Source organism: Castor canadensis, chromosome 6 (assembly GCF_047511655.1).
Source record: "Castor canadensis chromosome 6, mCasCan1.hap1v2, whole genome shotgun sequence".
Classification (NCBI taxonomy): Eukaryota; Metazoa; Chordata; class Mammalia; order Rodentia; family Castoridae; genus Castor; species Castor canadensis.
In genome coordinates this window covers 142,387,389-142,393,098 of record NC_133391.1, presented here as the reverse complement: position 1 = coordinate 142,393,098, position 5,710 = coordinate 142,387,389, and the positions used below count along the sequence as shown (strand labels likewise).

General features: G+C 35.6%; 1 pseudogene; it reads right to left on the bottom strand.

Annotated features, from left to right (window-relative positions):
* Positions 1–4,548: 4,548 nt before the first annotated feature.
* On the bottom strand, positions 4,549–5,469 carry LOC109679974 (metallophosphoesterase 1-like; annotated as a pseudogene).
* Between the last annotated feature and the right edge of the window lie 241 nt (positions 5,470–5,710).

Here is a 5,710-nt window from a genome sequence, read left to right as displayed (position 1 = left end):
AGCTAAGGTAACTTTGTGGTTAATAAATGAAAAGTACATTTAAGAAAGTAGTTTACACTAACAGAGCATCTTTTAGGGCTCTTTCAACTGAAGTTTTTTCACCTACTGCCATTGATTTAAAAGCTGAAATATTTGCTTTTATCTTTTCCTTTTCCTCCTTTTGGGACTTTCTCTCATATGTTTTATATGGGTTTGCTTTACATAAAGATGGACTGATAAAATTCTGATATTATGAGAGATGCTGTCCCTGACAGTCCTACAACTCAAGTAAAAGACTGGGGATGGCAGAGAGCACAACAGCAATATCTGCTCGCCAATGTGCTCTGTGTTGCCTTTCTTCTCTTCTCTGTCTCCTATCCTCAGACCCTTACCAGTGCTTCCTAAGATTATCTGCACCAAATAAGTTATTTACACTCAAGTTCTTCATTTGGGGTCCACTTTAGGGTAACCTCAAATTTAAAGCCATAATATTTACTGAATTTGATGCATTGTTTCTCATATGTGTTGCAAGTGTTTCCTTCAACTCTATAGCTTGATTCTTCACTTACTACATCTCTGATGGACAGTTTTTCATTCAATATGGCCAAATTTATCAAGTTTGTCCATTAGTAATAGTATTTTGTGTCCTATTTAAGAAGTACCTTCCTATTACACATTCCAGAAAATGATGTTATACATAATAAGTAAGGGTTCTACTCATTCATCTTTTGTGTTTGGATTTAAAAATCCATCTGGAATTTATTTTTGTGAATGGTATGAGGTAAGGAATCCAGATTGATCTGTTTTTTCCATATGGATATCCAATATTCTAAGTACAATGGTTTAATAAGACTGATCCTTTATACTATCTTTGCCACATACCAAGCATCATTGTATACATTGGTCTGTTTCTGAGCTCTCTATTTTAATGTCTAGGTGCCTGTTTTTGCTAGGCTCTGTTTCTTCCCTCTCAGTCCTTTGAAGTGGCAATGTTTGGGGTCCCACCACAATGTCACTATACTGATTGGGAATCACTTTCCCTTGGCAAACCCAGATGTCAATATGTCTTGCCATGTAAAGTAATATGTAGCACACTGGTTTAACCAATTTTCTTTAACATCCTATCACAGTATGTTTTATGTCTGAGCTGTGTATCTCTCAGGTAGTTTTTTTTTTTTCTGAAAACAAACTGACCTCTCCTTTTTCAGACAAGGAGACACAATTTTCATCATGTCGTTAAGTAAAAAGCTTTTTAACCTTTTACTTGATTTTTATGTTGCTATGCTAAAATTCCATTTCATTACTTTTGTTGAAGACATTCCTCTTAAAGCCAACCAACTTCCTTTTGTAGTTGGAGAAATATCTATCTTTTTTTCATACTCGCTTTTATTTTGATACAAAACTAGCAGTATAAATAACAATATAAAAATCCCATGTCCCCTGAACCAAAACTTTAATAGCTGCTTATTATATTTGCCTTACATTTATTTCAACAATACATTGAAATATATGAAATAAACATGAAACCTTATTAATTCCCAGTCCCTAATTCCATTCTCCCGTACAAGCTACACATACATATAACTGTTGCCATGAATTTAATGTGTGTTTTTACTTTTATTTTGGCATTTTCCACAATATGTTGTGGAACATGTTTAATTCTATCTTCCGTCTCTGATACATTGCTTGAACTACATGCAATTCACTACTGACTTTGGTCATATTTAAACTTGCCTATAACCTTATTACTCATTAAAAGAAGTCTACCTGTTGCATATTTAGATGTCACGGCAATACTAAACCACTATAAAATTTCTGAACACATTTCCATTTTTCTCACTGTGTTTATGCAGTGCTTAATATCACATTTTTCCTAAAGTCTTACAGATAAAATTTAAAGCTCACAACTACCAAGTTTTTCAGGTTTAGAAAAATTTTCCCATCCTATATTTCTTCAATGACTGATAAAACTGACTTCCCTCCCTCTCTAAATACGCATTATTTTGGTGATTGATTATGCTACCTAAAATCTATAATTAGCTAGCTCTTTACCTGGTATGAGCTAAACAGTTTATAGAAATTTTGGTTGAAGTGTGGTTCCTTTGGAGTTCTAAAAAATAAGAATACAAATGTTATTTTTAAATATTAATAGAAATCACCTACATGGTTCTTCCTTCGATAGGAGCAAAATCATTTGTCTTAAAAAACCAGTATTCTGATTCAATTGGTACTGTTTTTACCAACAAAAGGTTTCAAGATAAGCAATTTGTTGAAATTGTAAGCTTGATCAATTTCACACTAACTTATCTCTGAGTTGCAATTCGATGCATCTTATTCGGGTAACACTTCTTGTTGTAGGAAATGTGTAAGGACCTTCTTTTTTTTTAGACTCTTTGCTCCTTTCTGAACTTTAAAGCCAACACATTATGTGTTTCATGGGAAACAAAAGTAATTCTTTTTAATCTGTGTAGGCTTCCAACAAAACTTCTAGGTAACCACGATGACACTTGCAATGCATTTTCCATGGTCTCTTTCAATGTACCTGACATGGCCTAATTCATCAACCAGGTCATCCTAAGTGATGTATTTCAACCAAATATACTCCATGATGTATTTCAGTATAATTACTGACCTATTACATGGCCCAGGAAAAAAGCTGCATATACTGTCATTTTACAGCCTCCCACATCTGCAGATGTCTTTATTACTACTGCTTTTCAAAAATTTTCTGAAATGAGATATCATTTTGGGCTTAGTAAAGAAAAATTTTAAAAGTTCAAGTTATCTGAACAAAAACAGCATTAAATTCTATATTCTTGCTTTTGCTCACTGTGTCTTTCTTTTTCCTTTATCCACGTGCGTCTTATGGAGTGGAGAACCTAACTTCACTATAGAGTTTATGCTGGGAATATGGATGACAGAAAAATGTGCTAATGTTGTCAAACAATGAGAAACCACAATAAGAATGCGATTAAGCACAGAAGAGATGCATTTACATCTGACTTTTAAAACCATATAATTGTGGATAATTCTGGAAAATTATAGTTTGCTGGCAAACAAGCTGAGTTAAAAGTTCCTATGGTAAAAGTGCCAAAGAGAGATCATATGTACAAGGGAAGTAAAGTACCAAAAAGAAACTTCTTCTTCACTAGTTACTTGCAGTCTTATACATCTGTTAAAGTTAAGAGATTGAAATCATGTTTGGAAGGTGTGGGAACTTAGGGGTAATGAGAAGCTGCAGAGTTTTGCCTGCAAAGGCTTGTTAATCTCTGTATACAGGAATATCCTACAATTCAGAAGCTGGAAAAACAGCAAAACCTCCAGTCCAAGTGGTAGATAAAGTCAAGTATCAGAAGAAAAGGTAAGAGTTAGAAGAGAGAGGTATATTGTTTAATGATGATGTATTATAATCTATAACACCATTACCAAATTGAGTGCACTGAAAATTTATGAGTCCTGAAAACTAAAAGAACTGTCTTTATACTGACAGTATCTGGGTCCTGGAAGCACTCATTCTCTCTGAATTTCCTCAATAAATTTCAGGGTTGTCTAATGGAAAGAGGCTGTATGGAACCATTATAGATACATAATAATTAAAGCCATAAATGAATGCAATTTCTTCAAATAAATGCATAGAGTAAAAAAAAATCTACAAATGACATCTAAAGAAACTTAATAATTAATGACTAATATAAGTACAATAAAGATGAGAGATGAAATGCCAAAGAAGTGCGAGGAAAACTAGAAGAATATATTAGCTTAGTCACCAAAGATAATTGAAATAGTCATTGATATCTGATTATACTGAGAAATTTATAAAGAACTAAAAATGCTTTGTATTTAGTAACATGGAGCTGAGTGGTGACCTTAGCAAGAGCCAGGTTGGAATAGGTTAAGGAGTAAATATATTTAAATTTGAGGAAATAGAAACTGCAAGTAGATACAATTCTTTTGCAAGAAAGGCTAAATAATGAGAGTAATTATGGTGATAATTTGGAGAGTATATAAGATGAAGTGTGTCTTTTAAGATTATAAATCTTGTATGAGGCAGGTGGATGTCTTACATTGATAAATAATTATAATTCACAAGGTTGTAGTTCTTTTTGCAACCTTTGATTATACATGCATTTTATTAAAATAAGGATACAGATTTGCTGTAAAGTACATATTCCATTTTTATAGCATGAGAACATTACAATTGACTATTTATTCTGCATCACTCTCATCAATGACTTAGAATTTCTATAATGTGTATAAAGATGAACTACATTTGCTCTCATTCACTTGACTCTAACATAAGCTCTGTAGGAAGTTCCAGGACTTTGGCCTTGATATTTATTACCAAATTCAACAGTCACCTGCTCTTGACCTTGACTTATGCATGTGAGCAGCTTCCAACTAAAGAGAAAAGGTAAAGCTGAGCACTCAAACTGAGCTGAGGTGAGGACCACGTGGAACCTAGCTGCTCTGAAGTACATGGTCAGAACCACATCCTCAAGTGGGAAGTAGAACTTGTAGTAGGCCTAATCTCTGGGTGCTAGGCTGCCCATGGTGAAACTGTTCCTCCAACTGAAAGCCAGGATGCTGAACTCACAGAATCCTCCCCCGTGGAGCACCTAGCAGACACTGTGCATGTAGCCATGCAGGTCCAAACGTGGCCAGAACTACCACAAGAGCGTCCTATTTCTCCTTAAAGGGCGTGATCCTTTCCTCTGAAGAAGCTGCATCTTCCCTAGAGCAATTAGCATCATTGATCTGATAGAACAGATAATGCTTCAGGAGAACTGGGATAGATGTGTGGAGCTTCTGGTTCCATCCACACTTGCTGGAACCCTGTACCTGCTCTTGGGAGAAATTCAGTTTACTAGAAATTTCAATGAGTTCAACTTCTGCTACAGAGCAAATGTTATAGCCATCACCTTCCAAAGCAATGCTATTGACCATCACAATATTAACTCCTATCCAAGGAAACAACCTTTCAGAGTTGACAACTTTCAAATCATTTTACCCTGTATTTATTCATCTGATACTGAAAACCAATGTTATGTTTGCCAACAACCACCTCCAGCTGCACAGGAGCTAGGTGTCTGAACATCATCTAAAACCACTCAACATCATCCTGCTGGGCCTGGGAGGAGCTCCACTTCCCTTCTTCAAAGATGTTCCCCAGAATGAAAAAGAATTCCCTTTGTGACAACAGAGCTGTCTGAAAGGCTCTGTCCATTCACCATTCCCTTTGCAATTTGTCCAACCAGTGGCCTCTTATTTCCCCCAAACAAGTGGGTGTAGGCAAAAAAACATGGTTGATCATCATAAGCTGGAGTGTTTTCCTTAGACTAATTATACCCAAAGGTCACTGAATAATAGGTTAAAAATTCACAAAATAGAAGCACAACAAAGACAATAGCTACATGTTTCTAAAGCAAGGAGCTCTTCCTCTTCAACAAGGTGAAAATTCTGCCTTCTAAGCCTCCATCAGATCAGAGCCATTTCTCCTGCCCATGAGTTGCAGCAGCTGACAATCAAGAATTTCAAGAGACTGTGAGAAAACTGTAAACCATGGGGAAAGATGAAGATAGTATCCAGGTCTTAGCTGTATGCCTTTTTAAAAATTTTTGCTGTTGCACTGAAACTTTTATGAAGGCTCTGTGTTGGCATTTGCTCTCCAAAATCAGAAAACGCTTATCTCAGGCTGAGAAGGACCCCCAGGGAATAGAGCCCCAGAACTCTG